Below are 17,836 nucleotides of genomic sequence, written 5' to 3'. Positions count from 1 at the left end.
CATGGACTGGATGCAATGGGAAGAGGGTGGACACAGCAGTGTATTGATGCTGTCCCCGTGGACCAGCAGGGGCACAGAGCCTCTCTGGGGTGGACTGAGAAAGGGGGAGAACAGAGGTATAGAAGGGAATCCAACCCGTTGGTTTGCTATCTCCCCAATAGAGATATAAGTTCTAAGAGCACAGAGCTCTACAAATTCTTGTCTGTGTTCACTGATCTAACCCACAGCTAGAACTGTGGACAGATTAGAGCACAGAGCAGAGGCACAATGAGATTTTGTTAAATACATGAATGACTTCCTGCCTGAACCAACAGACCTACCAACAACATCTAGGGCAGGAATCAGCAAACTCCAAGGAGCCAAATCCCGCCCTCCTTTTGTTCTTGTCAATAAAGCTTTATAGAAACACAGACATACCATTTGTGTGCCTATGTCCCTGGCTACTTTACCCAGTAACAGCACAGTTGAAGAGATACTATGGGACCATAGGGCCCACAAAACTGAAAATAGTTGCTTTTTGGCCCTTTCCGGGAAGAGCTTGCCAATCCCTCTGATTGTGGGACTGGGAGCCAGGGAGATAACGGGGAGCCGGGCACCAAGTGATTATGAATCACTCTACATAAGTCCCGCATGGATGGGAAATGATTTCTGAGCCCATAATTCTGCACAAACCCCGAATGATCCTAAAGCAGCAAGTCTTCTGATGGAGAAGGAACCTCCCTCACCAGGACACCTCGTGCATAGATGAGAGTAACGGCGCCACTGGTGAATAGAAGTTTCATCCAAGGAGCTGACAGAGCTTTCTCACCTCGTGAATCTTGGTGACTTGTGTGGTAACCACCTCTGGGTCTACCCAAAGAGCTTTCATTTTCCAAAATTCTCCAGTCACACAGAGGGGCAAGGCAGAAGTCCTACCCTCATGCATGCCGTCTGCTCCCCAGAACTCTCTCCTCCTAGCCTCTCCTCAGGGTTTAAGCTCAACCATGAGTCATAGTTTCCCCTCAGTTTTGAACCTGAAACCACAAACTTCAGCTTAACTATTTAACGTGAGGGTGCAGCAAGCTGGGGGCCATGGAGTGCTGTTTACATTTCCAAATGCCCTCACTGTGGCAGGCGGAGGTGGGCTTCTCACCACTCCTGGCCAGCGTAGCCCATCACGGCGCTGCCCCTGCCCGCCTCACCTCCCCGCCCGTCCTCCGTAGTCATCCTCTTCATCTCCCAAAGGGACATCGACGCTCATCACTTTGTACTCTGGCCTGAATGTGTGTGTCCCCCTTAAAAGCCACACGCTGAAACCCTACCTTCCGGCATGATGGTCTCTGGAGGCAGAGCTCTGTGGAGGTCATTCGGCCAGGGTGGTGGAGCGCTCATGACGGGGACTAGTGCCCTCAGGAGAACAGGTGGGAGGGAGATGATCTCTCCTTCCTCCATGTGAGGATCCAAGAAAGAGGCTGTTTGTGAATCTAGAAGGGTACCTTAACCAGAACGCAACCCGGTGAACACCTGGTGTTGGATGTCAGGCCCTGGAACCATGAGAAACATGTGTGGAGGTGGCCCCAGGCTATGCTGTTTGTTACAGCAGCTGAGCTGACGCCTCCACATTCCCACCTTGCTGTGGTTTGCCTCTGACTCTACCTGGCAATCCTCTCCACGAAGCCCACCAGAACCACCGCAGGCATCAGTCCGGCTAAAATTGTGCGCGCTCAGACACGCAGTCTTTGCACTTACAAAATGCCATTAATTATGCGCAGGACACCAGCAGTGAGTCATTTGCCTCTGGGATGAATCATGGAGACCTGATGGGCAGGGGCAAGCCTTGGCTGACACAGCACTGTATTCACTTTTCTTGCGGAACCTTCATTTGGGAGAATGAATTATCCTCCAGGGTTTCAGGAACTCCCTGACCAATTTATGTGCCTGGGGAATACAGACCCAGCACACTACATCAATCGTAGTGCTGCTAACTTGCAATGAATACAAACATTGCTGGAAGTTTCTTCCTCGTGCCCAATGCAGCTATAGTAATACTATTAATATTTCATTTGGAGGAGCCAAAACTGGGAACAGAGAAGAACACGTTCCCCCACCACTGCCAGTACACATCCAGAATATATGAAATAGTTCGGAGAGACATTTGAGTAATTTGGGGTGACTTTATCGGAACCCCCGCCAGTCTTGTTTTATTTCATAACATTCCATTTATGACAGCCTTTGAAGAGCAAGGTATGGGGAAAGGCATTTCCAGCGCCATGGGGGCTGGCTATTTGCCTGTCTGTTGTAGTAAGTACTGAAGACAGTTGGAATGAAAGCTGGAATACTTATGTAATGCAGAGAGAATTGTACTCACATCTGTGTGTAAAATAAGCAGATAAAACAGTGCTCAAATGAGATGCGACCCCCCCCCCCCCCAGTATTGGCGACATGCAAGCAAGGCTGGATGGGGTGGGGCATCAGAGGACAGCCGAGGGAGACCGGCAGACCCGCGAGGCCAGCTCCGTCCCGGCGGCTGCTGTCCGGTGACCTGCCCATCCATAAAGCAGCAAATGGAAAAGACTACAGGATGTGGGATGCTGGTGGCTGAACAGTTATCTGTGGAGGGCAGGCAAATCGAGGTCACAGCGAAGCCCAACATACCGCAAGCCCAACGTGTCACCCATTACCCCAGATCCGCGCAGCCTCACAGATGGGCCCGAGTATCCGTACGATTGCTTGGCTCAAACGTGCGTCTCCTAAGGGAACAGGATCATCTCACAGGTTCCATCTCACCAGGTCCTGGGGAAATTGATAAGACGTTTCTGGTGCCATTTTGAAAACTTGAATCCGGTGGAAGCCACACTGGAATGAAAACAGAGATGGCTTCCTAAAGCTTCCATGGAGAGAAACAACGAAAGCGCTAAGGAAAAAGCATGAGCACAGCAATTATCAGCCAATGCCGGGAGCCGTCCGCGCCAGGCTTGCACATGGGTGTGATATTTTCTGTTCTAAAACATTTTTTTAACACTGACATCTTGGCCCCGAAGATAAATGTTGGCTCCCTTGTTTAGAATAAGAAATGGGTTATGCTGGTTTGGAAATTCAGAATGCAGTGGGATTTTTTTTTTTTTTTAATTCAGAATCTATTACTTACCAATGGAAGGAGGAAGGCTTGCTTCAAAGCCAAAACAAGCCTCCTGCAAGGCCATCTCAATGGCCTTCTTATGTACACTTGGAAAAATCAGAGAATTGGAAATAAGTAGGTCTGCTCAGATTTCTCACTGTTCGGAAAACAAAACAGCGTTTCCTCTCCAGTTTTCTATTTTGTAAACAATTTGGTACAATAATATTGCCTCGCATTTTCATTTGACTGCCACAGCGTGAGGTCAAGTTAAAGAGCTATGAGGGAGGAAGAAGTTCAGAATTCAAGGCTCTGCCATGAGGAGGGGAGAGGGGGAGGGACCGGGAAAGGCTTGCTGACTGTGGACCCAGAGCCCCAGGCCGCACAGGGCCTGGAAAAGCCAAGAGCGGTCATTTGTAGCCAAGCTCCTCTCTGACAAAGATTCCCAATCATTCGCCCTTGGTGGGAGGGGGTGACGGGAAGCAGGTGCCCCTGACTGGGAGCCTGGGGGAGGCGGTTCTTCAGGAAATCGGCCACCTGCGGGAGAAGCTGTGCCTCTGAGCAGCTTTTGAGCTTGAAATCAGACTGAAAGGGCGCCAAGAGCTGAGGGCCTGGGACACCATCCCTGCCAAAGCTGTTTCTGTGGCGTGCCTCGGCTCTGCTCATACCTGTGTCCAGATGGACACTTTGACCTTGGCCACGGCCACTCGGGTACTCTTCTGTCCATGCCGGGCCTGGGTTTGGCTGGACTGCCATGGAGGGGCAGGAGGCACAGCCATCTGGTGCAGGAGGCGTTGCCCGACAGGTGGCTCAGCGGCAGGAGAACTTACCGGACTGAAACGAATCGGAGGGCTGGCTGGCTGCTGGGGATGATGCAGCTCACGGAAACCTCCCCGGCCAACTCAGACGGGGAAGCAGAGAGGCCAGGGATGGAGAACTGGGTCACCCTTATCCCTGCTGCCGTGGCGTGGACCTGAGTGAAATCCCGGGGCCACAAGCCTACCAGCAACAGAAGAGCCAGCCCCAAGACAAGGCAAGAGGACGAGGGCCATGGGGAGGAGCAGGGCATCCACGGGTGGTGACCCCATATCTGGACTCCTGTGTCCCAAGCCACACTCGTGGTGGCCTTCAATGACCATCTCAGCGGCTTCTTTCAGAAGATGACCGTGGCCCGGTCCAATCCAAAGTGACTCTTAAGTTGAAGATGTCCTGAAGAGGGAACAATGACAAGAGGTTCCTACTCCTGGGGCCTGAGGACCTGCCTCCACCAGCCTGGTGTCACCCAGAGCCAAACGCGGCACCAAAAGACCGCACCTGACAAGGAAAACAGCTCTGACCTTGACGACGACAGTAAGCTCTGCGGGCCGCATTCGCTCACGGCGCCGATGGAGGAGGGCGGTCTGGTCACCTGTGTCTCGATTCCTCACGGGAGGAATGAGGACTTCGGAGTCAGATCATTCTGAGCTTGGGTCCCGGCTGCACACCTTACAAGTGACGTGATCTTGGGGAACTGTCCTTCCTCACCTGACCTTCATTCGCCATCGGTAAGATCGTATAATAGCGCATCATTGGATCCAAGGGCTGAGTGAGATACAACCTCTCCAGAGAGCGGACGGCCCACAGTCTAGTGGGCAAGACTCTCTCCCCAGCCATCCTCTCCCTTAGGGTCCCTTCGGTTTACAACTTCCATAAATCCTAGAAAACCCCAAATTCATCTGTAATATCTTATGGATCCTATCCTGTTGAGGCTGATTCCATTGGTGCAGGTAAGGGATTCCGTAAGAGGGTATGATGGGGCCAGGCTATCATGGGGATGGGCTATGCTTGGGCAAATCACCTTTCCTTCCGTAGCCACAAATGCACCACACCTGCCGTTGCTCTCGTGCGGCTGGGCCGCTGATGGCATCTCCACAGAACCGGGTGTCCTCCTCCGGGGGCATCCAGCGCTCTCAGAGATCCGCTCCCATCTCTGGTGGAAGGGGTGTAGCATTCACATCGCTGATTCCTGACCACGGGAGCCCGTCAGGACTGCCTGCGCAGCTTGCCAAGGGGAGGGCAGTCGGCCCACCCAGGGCTCCCGTACCGGAGCCGCACAGAGGAGTCTGGGGGTCTGCTCAAAAACTGAGGTTTCATGGGAAGCAGAAACTGAAATCTACGGGGACATACAGCATCAAGGGAAAACAATGGGGAATTTGTTCAGGAAAAGGAGGGATTTGTCTAAGACTTCTCTTCTGAGGCTGATTATCTTTGCAAAAAGTCCAGGTGAGTTATTCATTATTTTATTAATTTAACATCAATTTTTTGGCCACCGAGTTGAGCATATATATCACTGTGTGCTGGGGGTTCAAAATCCTGAGGCTGAACAACATTTTAAAAATGGAATCTTCCAAGGGCCTCTGGGGGGGTTCAGTAGGTTGAGGGTCTGACTCCTGATTTTGGCTCAGGTCATGATCTCAGGTCGTGAGATGGAGCCCTATGTCAGGTTCTGCACTGGGCACGGAGCCTGCTTGAGGTTCTCTTCCTCTCCCTCTGCTCCTCCTCCCCTCTAAAAAAAATAGAAAATAAAAAACAAAATAAAGATGGAAACTTCCAGGGGCGCCTGGGTGGCTCAGTGGGTTAAAGCCTCTGCCTTTAGCTCAGGTCATGATCCCAGGGTCCTGGGATCAAGCCCCGCATCAGGCTCTGTGCTCTCCCTGCCTCTCTGCCTGCCTGTGATCTCTGTCTGTCAAATAAATAAATAAATAAAAAATAAAAAAAATAAAAAGATGGAAACTCCAGACCCATGACTCTCCAGATGAGGAAGATGAGGCCCAAGAAGGGACATGACTTGGCCAATGTCACACGGCCAGTGACTCCAGAGAACCAGCATCCAAAGGTCTGACTTCACCCCTCCCCTCCACGCCCTGCCCCTCCCTGGCTGCCCAACTCGGACTACAGACGCGTGTTGTTTGGTCGAGCAATGTTTTCTGCCAATCTCAAGGAAAAGTACAGATAGCCATCTTCTCTTATTAAGATCCACCCATGCCGGAACACTGGGCCAGTGTTTTTCACAGGCAGGAATGTGCAGTCATGCCTCCCTTCCAGGTGAGCCGAGGGCCTCACACAGCCACCGGCCTGACCCCCACATGCTGTTTATTCCTGTCACCTGCTGGCCTGGAGTCTGAGTTTGCAAATCCCCCAGGGCCATGAAGGAGGAGGGCCAGCAGTCAGGTCCCCCATTCACTCTCGTGGCCAAACCTTAAGTGAGACATTCGACCCCAAGCGAAGAATGGGTATGCAAACATAAAAATCCAGAAGTGTAACCCACGTGTTACGATTACATTATGAACAACATTTATCGTCCCTGGGATTTCCACGAGGCCTGAAGCCTTGGGTCCCAGCACATGGGATTCTTTCCTAGAGAACTCCGATGTCCCCAGAGAGCCACAAAGGCTTAAGAGGGCTTTTTTTTTTTCCAACCTTTTTCCAGGCCCCGCACAGGTTGCCACAGAGCGGTTCTGACCATTTCCTTCACCAGCTGGGCCCAGCTGCCTCCTCCACCGATTCGGCCCAAGTTCTCACAGGTCCTCCCTCCCAACCCCCATCCCACCATCGCAGCTGGCATGGGCCTGAGAATTGAGGTTGCATTTGTTAGAAGTTCAGAGGAAAGGGGTTCACTCTGCAAATTAACTGTGTTGGCAGAGCAGAAAGTAAATGTTTAACCTGCAGAGAAGATACTATTTGAAAACACTTGGCTGCCCTTTTCTGCAGACAAGCCACGTGCTAATTGTAAAGAATTACAGGAAAATGGGCCCAGCCTGACCTCGGGGCCCGCGGGAGCTGACCAGCCAGCCGGCCAGGCGGTGCGGGGCTGTGAACGCGGCTCGCAGTGCGGGAGGCGCTTTGCCGGCCAGATACGCTTTCCCGTATTTACGGCCCGTGAGTTCGGGTTTTATAGAACATCTGCAAACAGGAGCCATGGGTCCAGGGCCTGTAGGTCATTTTCTTAAGGGACAGCGGATCAGGGCTAGCGATCAGGGCTGTGACCAGCCACTGACCAGGAAGGTGTCGCTGCCCTGCCCTGCCCTCAAGGCCACAGCTCTGGTGTCGGTCTGCACCGCCACTGAGGTAAGAGCCGGAGAGACCTCTGGAAATGCCCTTTTCCCTTGATCGTCCCAAAGGGAGTGTGGGGAGATGGAACAAGTGAACAAGAGGGCAGTGTGACACAGTGACAGCTGCACACGGGTGTTCCTGTCCTGTCCCCTCACCGCTGCTGGGTGCATCTGGGCTCACCCTTGGGGCTCAGCACTAACCCGCCACCTCCCGGTCTTCTGCTGTCTCCCCAGTTCAGGCATTAACCTCCTCCAGCCCCTTCGGCAGCCCCACTCACTGTCCCATGGCGTGGGCTCCCTGGGTCTCAGACCACCGCAGCGGCTGCTTGGGTCCGTGGTCGGCTTCTTGGAGGCAGGATCCGCATTTGTCTCCCGTGCCCTCTCCCCACCATCTCTGAGCGCCGGCCAGTGCTGGACCCAAGGGAGACGCTCAAGAACGTTTGTGGAAGCGGAGACAGTGAGAGTTTAGAACCCCAGGAATGCTGTGTTGAAGAAAGTGCGATACAAACTGTCAGGGTCACACCCAGAGCACCCAGGGTTCCTACGGAAACCCCTTGCTGGGAAGTTGGAATGGAACCTTAACTGGTTCAGTCCAGTGCACCTGCTCTGCTCCAAGCCCCACGAACGCTTCGGGTCTCTAGAGCTGGGTAAAACCACCCAGACCTCGTGGCTGAGAATCCAGGTCTGGGCAGACGGAAGCGAGGCCCCCAGGGCACAAGGTCTAAGGAGATGTTCACTGTCAAGGTCAAGCAAGGACAATCTGGGTCCCTGAGAGCAGAGTGCCTCCTTACATCCTGTGTCCTAGGTGCCCTCTGGCCTCCTCCAAGTTCCCACCCTATTTAGAACAACGATTCCAACCTCCCTCGTGGTTCTGCGGGTTGAAAGGGCTCAGCTGGGCAGCTCTGCTGGACTCACCCCGGGGCTCGGGGGCTCGTGGAGTTGCAGCTGATTGGCAGCTGGGGCGGAAGCCACCCGGAGGTTCTGCCAAAATGCTCCTGCAGCTGTGGACGTGCACGTGGCATCGCCCCCGGTCTCTCTAGAAGGACAGCCAGGCTCGCGAGGCAGTTAGGCGTCCTGACAGCAAGTGCTCTCAGAGCGTGGAAGGCGATGTTGCCAGGCCCTTCGAGGCAGAGCCAGGAGCGGCTACAGCTTCCCTTGTGTGGTCTCCTTTTGGTGGTTGCAGGCTCAGGGGCAGATGCTGCGGCCATTCTAACCCATCATGAAGAATTAGAGTAAACCGCTTCCTAATTTCAAGAGGGACTGTGGAAATGGAAAGGTTGGAAGACCCTGGTCAGGAGCCAGGCTTTGTCACTCTTGCTGAGTCTCATTCTGAATCATTTATAAAATGGAAATACGAATACTTGTCCAACAATATCTGTTAAAGGCTTGCTACGGGCTGACACTCTGGCAAGTACTGGAAATACCATGGTGAGTGGGACAGTTGACCCGGCTCCTAGTGTAATTTTATTCCATAAGAAAGAGACTGTTTGAAAAGGAAATATATAAATGGGACTGGGCTCTATGAAGGAAAGGAAAAGTGTGCAGAAATGAAGAATAGACTGGGGAGCAGCGGCAGTGATCTCATCCAGAATGGCAAAAGGTCTATCTCCGGAGGTGACACTAAGATGAGATCTGAATGCTCAGAAGGACTAAAGACTGAAGGGAGGTGGGAGCCAGGGAAGGAGTTGAGGGACTGGGGAAGAGCTGAGGGGACAGGGGAGGAAGGGAGGAGGTGGAGGCGGGAGGAGCTGAGGGGCAAGGGAGGAGGTGAGACGTAGTAATACTTTGAACTGAGGAGGTTTGTTGTGGGGGGAGCACATTCAGTCATTGGTTTACCACTGAACCTGAAAAGTTAAGTAAAACAAAACAATCAATTTGCAAGTACATTATGAGCACAGAATGCCAAGCAGTAATAGCTCTGGGACTGAGAAGTATTTGGTATTGACTATTCTCACTGAAGGCTTGGCTGATGGGGCAGAAATAATCCCTCTGATGTTTTCAGGAGTGATAAAGTTGAAACTTTGCTCTGCCCCCAAAGCCCTGATCTCTTGAGGGTGTTCGTTCCGCACGCGCCCACACCCCAGGGACGAGGATGGTGGGAGTAGGACTTCAGAGCCTCCTCCCCTTTACCTTCAGGTCACCCCGTCCTTGTGGGGTCCTCCCCAGCCAGCTGTACCAGCCTCTGCCACTGTCCTCGCCATCAGCTTCTCCCCACTCACCTGCCTCCAGCACTGACAGCTGGATCAGCGGTCCTCTCATTCTCTGCATCCCAGACCTTTCCATGAGTCCATCCTCTGCCTGTGCCCTCCATCCCACCCAGGCCTTCAAGCTCCTTACGCTTCCACCGGCCTCCATCCCGCTTGCCGTCCTCTCCATGACTCCTCCTGGGGCTCTTCATTACGAAGAACAGCTCCACGGTGGAAAGAGCCAACATCAGGGCCCCTCTCTGACCTTCTCACTCCTTCATCCCATCTCACAGGCTCTGCCCCGGTTCAGGGAACTTGCAGCCAATCGAGCTTTCTCTGTGAGTCTCTTCCTGGCTTCCCTTTCATCCCAAGAACTCTTTGGCATCATGTACTTTTGAGCACCACCTTGATGATGCCCTCATCCTTATCCTTACAGCTTGCCAAGGAGCCACTTCTAAATAAACCCCCCCATACCTCCAGTCCCCACCCCCAGTTGTCTCTCAAACCCTGCCCCCCCAGCCGGGTTCCCAACACCAACATTCAGGATTGCCAGTTCTCAGTTCCCATCTGACAGCACCTGTCAGCAGCATTCCCTCCCTCATGACACATTTTCTCTATACAGCTTTCGGGGTACCCCTCTCTTGGTTTCCCTCCCATGCTGACTGCTGCCCTTGTGTTTCTTCCAGTTCTTCTTCTCCTGGCTTAGTTTTGGAGTGGGCAGGTCACAGTCTTTGTTTCCTCCTCTGTGTCCACACTCCGCACTCTCTCTCCCAGTCTCATGGCTTTAAGTGAAATGTGTATGCTGGCAGTCCCCAGAATACGTATGTTTGTCTTCAAGATGTAGCTCTTTACATACCAATGACCCACTCAGCAAACATCCTAAACTCAACATGTCCAAACCGGAACTTCTGATCTTCCTGCCCCCAAATTTGCACCATTCTCCATCTTCCCCCAATTCAGTTGGTGCTAATGCTGGCTTTACAAGTTCCCAAGGAAAATACCTTAGAGGGTAACCAAAACTCCTTAGAGAGTAACCAAACAGAACAAACCAAATTCCTCTGAGAGTAACTCTCCAACTCCACACTCTAACTTCAAAAACATATCCAGTCCTGGTTATTGTGAGTCAATCAAATAGACTCTTGTGCAGATGATAAAATATAAAAATATAACTACCTAAAGACAATGGAGAACAACCCCGAGCAGACAGGTTTTGGAAGGGACTAGACACCTGAGAGAAGAGAGTGACCCTGGATGAGTTTCCCACTTTTGATGGGTTTTCCCCAAGGGAAGGCTTAAATGTACACCAGGTGCAGCAGCTGAAAGTCCAATAGGAAACTCTGGTTTTGTCTGAAGGACTAGGAGATAGGGTTCAAGCATGTATCCAGCGCCTTCTATGATGAGTCACTGTTGTCAGTGCTGGGGATGGCAGTCAGTGAATGTTTAACGCTCAAGAAGTGTGGGGAAGGTCGGCCAAAAATCCACAGGGAATAAGCCTATTGTTTTATACAGATAAGTGCTATAAAGAAAATAACACCTGGTAATTTGATAGGATACGTAGAAGGTTGGAACCTACTAACTGAAGGAGTAGGACATGAACTTTATAAGGTAAACAGGGACTAGACTAGATCCGTTTGAAACCTTGTAAGCGGGTTGGATTTTATTCTAGCTGCAATGGGAACATAGCGGACAGATAAAAGCAGAGAAGAGACATGACCACATACAGATGTTTTTAAAGACGTCTCTGGTTTCTGAGTGTAGGATGGGCTGTGGGAGCACAGGGCCAGAGGGGAGGCAGGGAGAGGAGCTGGATGGTTACAGTAGCCCAGGCAAAAGCAGACCACAACTGGGGCAAGGTAGGGTCACAAAAATGTAAGAAGTTCCTTGAATTTTGATTTTGTATGAAGGTACCAACAACAGGAATTGCTAATATACTGGATACCAAGGGTGAGGTGAAGGGAGGAATCTGTGGTGAACCCTGTCTTGCATCTGACCTACCATGGCATGGTGACGCGATTGACTGAAAGGCTCGAACACCCATACCACTGGTCTTCCAGAATGTGTAGTTTCTCCCCCAACAGGTGTCTCCAGATTTCCATCCATGGAGTTTCTGTAAAAAACACCATGTAGCATGTGGGTAGCTGGCTAGATTCAATTCTGCAGTTAGCAAGAAAAGAAAATTACAGGCCAATATTCTTTATGAACAAAGATGAAAAGCCCTTAACAAGTATGAGCAAATCAAATTCAGTGATAACTTTTAGCTTCCAGTTCCACCTGTCTGGGTCTTGGAAGTGGCCACTCCATCCCAACAAGTAAAATGCTAAATAAAGTGAAAAATGAACAGCTCGTCTTGAGTCCATAAGAGAGAGAAGAACACTCAACTTTCCCCCAAGGCTGGAGAAACAGGCAGACACAGTGAGTCACAACTTACCAGAGCCGAGACTCAAAGCAGAAAGCATAGAGGGAACCAGGGCCAGCGAGGAAAATCTGAGCTCTAATGGACAAACTGCTGGAGGCTCCATGTAGACAAGTCTGAAGTTGAAAACTCCAGGGGGATTCAGTCCTAAGGGAGCCCCCAAAATACTGTGAGATTTACTTCCAGGAGCTCAATGCATTCCTGCAGTAAATATCAGAGGGGAAAAATATCCCCTCGGACTTCCATTAGGGGAAGAATAAAAGGAGCCCTACTTACAAATATGAGAGAACTCTGTTCTTCCCTGCACTCGAGGGAAGCTAGTTACCTAGAAACTAACTGACTTGGGAGAAGGGAAATACCCAATTCCACTCTAGCCATGGTGTCCCTCTTAAGTGGGGGGTGGGGAGCCTGAGAAACACTTGTGAAATTCACAGCCCAGAGGCACAGCCTCACTAAATATCTGAGACCTAGTCCTGGGACCATGGAATGCCTCCTTTCTCCCTACATCTCACCTACATTACTAAACGGCCTGTTCACCTAGTACATTCCTTGTACACAGCACATCATGTCTGAATATCAATTTAAACTATAAGGCATCCTAAAGGCAAAAACCACAATCTGAAGAAACAGAACAAGCCTCAGAACCAGACTTATCAGCCATGTTGGAATTATCAGACCTGGAATTTAAAACAGCTGTGATTAATATGCAAAAGGCCACAATGGACAGACAGCACACGAGAGCAGACGGGTGACGTAAGCAGAGAGATGGGAATCCTAAAAAGAACCAGAAGGAAGTACTAGAGATCAAAAACACTGTGTGAGAAACGAAGAATACGTTTGACGGACTTAGTGGTAGACTGGACAGAGCTGAGGAAAGAATTTCTGAGCTAGAGGAGACATCAATAGAATCCTCAAAAACTGAAAAGCAAAGAGAACAAACAATATCCAAGAACTCTGGAACAGCTACAGAAAAGCTTAGGATATGCATAATGGGAGTACTAGAAGAAGAAGAGAGGAAGGAACAGAAGAAATATTTGAAAAATGACCGAGAATTTCCCCCCAATTAATGTCAGACCCCAAACCACAGATACAGAAAACACAGAAAAAATCCAGTGGAGTAAATGTTCACCTAGGCATATTTTCTTCAAACTACAGAACTACAAACTACAGAAAATCAAAGATAAAAAACTCTGGGGGCGGGGAGGGGAGGGTGCGGGAAGAGCTTACCTAGAGAGGAAAAAAGATACCTAGAGAGATAACAAAGAGGAACACCTTACCAAGAGAGGAACAAACTGTGTCTGACTGCCCCTCAAAGCCACACGACCAAGAAGAGAATGGAGTAGAATATTTAGCCTCAAGAGGAAAAAACCCATCAACCTAGAATTCTGTGCCCTGTGAAATTATCCTTCAAAAGTGGGAGAGAAATAAAGACCTTCAGACAAACAAAAGTTGAGGAATATTTTTTATAGTAGTTCTGCCTTCCAAGAAATGTTAAAAGCAGTTCCTTAGAGAGAAGGAAAAATATCGTGACCCAAAACTTGGATCTACATAAAGGAAGAGCATCAAAGAAGAAAGAAGTGAAGGTAAAATAATTTTTTTCTTAATTGATATAACAGAAGACAGTTTGTCCAAAATAGTAATAGTCACAATGTATCCAATCATGTTTAGTTTCATGTATATCATATATAATGATACTATATTAGTATATACATATAGCATGGTGTATGTTAACATATAAGTAAAATGAATGACAGCAATGATACAAGGGATGGGAGGGAGGACAATTATTTCATCACTATTAGGCACTGACACACCCATGGCATGGTGTAATTTGCAAGTGGATTTGAATATGTTGTAAGTATATATTGCAAACTCTAGGGCAACCACTAAAAAATGTAAAAGAAAAAGTATACCTGATATGCTAAGAAAGCAGAGAAAATGGAATCCTATAAAATGCTCAATATGAAGAACAAAAGGCAGAAAGAAAAGAGTGGAAGACATAAATAGGAGCAAAGAACAAGTATAACAAATGAAGACTAGAAACCCCTAATATCTAATGGTAGATTATAATCTACCTATATCAAATTCAGAGATAGAAAAGGGTAATGCATCATTATTAAGTTTATTCTAAGAATGGAAAGTTGTTTAACATTCTAAATTCAATCAAAATAATGTATCACATTATCAAATTATGCAATCATCTCAAGAGATGCAGGAAAAGCTTTAATAAAATTCAATACCCATTCAAAACAAAAGTATGAATAGTGGAAAACCTCTTTAAACTGAGAAAAAGTGCCCCCCCCAAAAGAAACAGAACAAACATCATAATTTAGTGGTGAAATTTCCCCCTTTGAGATTAGGAATGAGATAAGATTGCCCACTATTACCTTTATTCAACATTGTGCTAGAGGTCTTTGCTAGTGTAATAAAGCAAGGGAAAAAATTAAGGATAAATAAAGAAAATAAAAAGCTGCCATTAGTCATAAACAACATGTTTGAATATTAGCAACCGAAAAGATTTACAGCTAAGTGAATTCAAGGTCACTGGATATAAGGTAAATATGCAGAAATCTATTGTACCAGCTACCTACACACAGAAAATTAAATTCAAAAATATCATTTACAAAAGCATCAGAAAACGAAATGTCCAGGAATAAATCTAACAAAAGATGTTGCAAAATCTATATACACAACAAAATGCAAAACCGTATCAATGGAAATTTTAAAAGACCTGAGGGAGGCAGGGAAGGAAGGAAGGACACATTCATGAATTTGAATAGTCAGTATTATAACGATGTTCCCAAACTGAATTATAGATTCAGTTCAATCCCAATAAAAATTTGGAAGTTTTGTTATTGTTTTTTTTTTTAATGTGTGTGTCTGAACTGACAAGTTGATTTTCAAGTTTATGGGGAAATGATAAAGACCAAGAGCAACCCAGACAATCTTAAAGAACCACAAAGCTAAAGGACTTACACGACCAGATGCCAAGATTTATTACAGAGCCATAGTGAAGAAGGCAGGGTGGTCTTGGTGCACTTGTAGGCAAACAGAGAGTGGCGTGGAACACAGGATCCAGAAAGAGACTGCATATATATAGTCACTGTGTTAGTAACAAAGGAGAAGACACAGCCATGCAATAAGAAAAGTTGGCCCTTTCCATAAATGAAACTTGAGTCAATAGGCTATCCATGCAGGAAAAAGGAATCCTAGCCCCGAACAAAAATGAATTCCAGATTAATTGGACATCAGCTTATAAAAGGAAAAACAAAGAAAAGTTTTTAGGAAAAAAAAAAATACAGGAGAATTATCTTCACGGTTGCAAAGTAGGCAGAGCATTCTTAAATATAATGTTAAAAGCATTAACCATGAAGGGAAAAAAAATAGAATTGTTTTTAAGATTTTAATTATTTATTTGAGAGAGAGCACTCAAGCAGGGGGTGAGAGAAGAGAATCTCCAGCCAACTCTGCCCTGAGCACGGAGCCCAAAGCAAGATCAGTCTCACAGCCCTGAGATCATGACCAGAGCAGAAACCAAGAGTCAGGCTCTTAACTGTCTGAGCCACCCAAGCACCCCCCAAAATTCAAATTTTTAAAAAAATTTTTAACTTAAAAAGTATAAAAAGACCACTGCAAAATAAGAAACTCTGGTCATCAAAATCAACAACAACAACAACACCATTGAGAGTATAAAAAGGTCAAGCTGTGAAGAGTGATAAGGGAGTCCTTTCCAACATAGGTAAAGAATTCCTATGAATCAATAAGATACACAATGTAGTAGAAAACTGAGCAAGAGACTTGAGCAGATGTTTCACAAAAGAGGCTATCAAATGGCCCAAAATATATGGAAATTTCCCAAACTCACTAGTCATTAGGGAAATACAGATTAAAACCACAATGAACACTAACACGCATCCACCAGCATGACTAAAATTTAAAAGATTGATCCTACCGGGACGCCTGGGTGGCTCAGTTAGTTAAGCAGCTGCCTTCGGCTCAGGTCATGATCCCAGCATCCTGGGATCGAGTCCCATATTGGGCTCCTTGCTCGGCAGGGAGCCTGTTTCTCCCTCTGCCTCTGCCTGCCATTCTGTCTGCCTGTGCTTGCTCTCTCCCCCCTCTCTCTCTGATAAATAAATAAAATCTTAAAAAAAAAAAAAAAAAAGATTGATCCTACCAAGTGCTGGTGATGATGTTGAACTGACTTCTCATACACTGCTGGTGGGAATTCATCAGAGTCAGCTGTGGCTGAATGTACTCTGGCTCAGAATTCTATTCCTGATTAATAGAAATGTACACAATATGTTCCTTAAAATGTGTAAGAATGTCTATAGCAGTGCTGTAAAAGTTGGAAACAACTTGGATGGAATTACTCAATAAGCTGTGGTGTATGCGTGTAAGGGAATAGTATCTAGAAATGCAAATGAACAACTAATTTCTACACACAGCATGGATTTTCCAAGCATAATATTCAGTGAAGGAAATCAGACATGAAAAGAGCCATATGGAAGGGTTCCATTCTGGTAAAGCTCAAAATTAGAAGTCAAAGTAGTGGTTACCCTGTGGTTTGTAATCTATGGGAGTACAAAGGTTTTTGGGGGTGTTGGTCATTTTATTTTTCTTTTGGTTGGTTATAGGAATACGTTCCCTTTGTGAACATTTAGTGAACATTTTAGTGAAATGTGTGCCCATTTTTGTACTTGTGGAAAAAACATACTTGAAAATGATTATTAAATCCATAACAAAATAGCTGATACATCTGATAAAAAGAATAACCAGAGAAATAAAGTTCTTAGAAATTCAGGGCACCTGGGTGACTCAGTCGGTTAGGTGTCTGTCTTCAGCTCAGGTCAAGATCCCAGAGCCCCGAAATCAAGCCCCGCATCGGGCTCCCTGCTTAGGAAAGAGTCTGCTTCTCCCTCTACCTCTCCACCCTGCTTATGCTCTCTCAAATGTGTGCGTACCTTCTCTCAAATAAATCTTTGAAAAAGAAATTTAAAATATCATTAATGTAGAAAACATCCAGTGGATGTTCAGTTCAGTAGAATGAGCACGGTGAAAACCCCCACTGGTATTCTCTAACAGGAATCAGCAAACTTTGTCTGTAAAGGGCCAGATAGTTAATATTTGAGGTACTGCGAGCCATAAAGTCTCCACGACAGCTGTGTGACTGTCATTACAGCCTGAAGCAACCACAGACAATATGTAAATGAATGAGCAGAGCTGCACTTAAAAATCTAGCTCCTAAGTCATAGAAAAACAGGAAGTGGACAAGATTTGCCACATCAGCTGAAGCTCACCAATCCCTGGTCTAGAAGATCAGCCAAGGAAACCTCCTATCATTTAGAGCAGACACAAGCAGTTAGAAAATTAGTAAAGATGAAAAAAAAAAGTTTGAAAGACCCAGAAGGTAAAATATTAGTTTTATTAGACTTCCAGAAGCAGAGGGGGAAAAAAATAAGGAAATAAATGTGGAAGAAAAAGATTTAATATTCAGACTACCAGGGCCCACTGAGTGCTCAGGGGATGAACAAAGGAAGGTCCATACGTAGATATTGAGTGCAGTTTCAGACCTCCAACATTAAAGAGGAAATTCAGAACTGTTCCAGAAAGAATGGAACATTTTATCAGGATCAGCATGAGATGGGCTTACCTCAGACTTCTCTGCAGACACACTGAGTGCTGGAAGGCGTTGGAACAGTACCTCAAAGTCCTGGGGGAAAATACCTTTGATGTGGCAGTCTAGATGCAGCCAAACCCACAGTGAAATGTAGGGGCAAGTAAAGGTACCTTTGCCTACACAAGGAGTCCACAATGTATCCTGATCTCCAGAAAGTTTCCCAGAAATCCAGATAGGCACATTTCTCAGGTACACTGTTGCCACAGAACTGTGGGGCTACAGAGACAGTTAGTTGCTAGTCTTACAACCATTTCTCCTCCATTTGCTAACCCCAAGTTTTCTTCGACACAAGATGGCTGCATGCTTCAGAAAGGCAGCTCAGATTAATTATTAGTCTGAACCATTCATAGTAAATACATTCTCTTGGCCTCT

General features: G+C 47.3%; 1 long non-coding RNA gene across 1 annotated transcript; it reads right to left on the bottom strand.

Annotated features, from left to right (window-relative positions):
- Positions 1–7,632: 7,632 nt before the first annotated feature.
- LOC309854894 lies at positions 7,633–17,601 on the bottom strand. The gene is made up of 3 exons (XR_014306477.1): positions 17,438–17,601; positions 11,367–11,478; positions 7,633–8,429 (listed from the first exon to the last, which is right to left on the bottom strand). It is a non-coding gene; the product is annotated as an uncharacterized lncRNA (long non-coding RNA).
- Between the last annotated feature and the right edge of the window lie 235 nt (positions 17,602–17,836).

The sequence above is a fragment of the Mustela nivalis genome, assembly GCF_964662115.1.
Source record: "Mustela nivalis genome assembly, chromosome: 2".
NCBI lineage: Eukaryota > Metazoa > Chordata > Mammalia > Carnivora > Mustelidae > Mustela > Mustela nivalis.
This window is presented reverse-complemented; position numbering and strand designations above follow the sequence as displayed.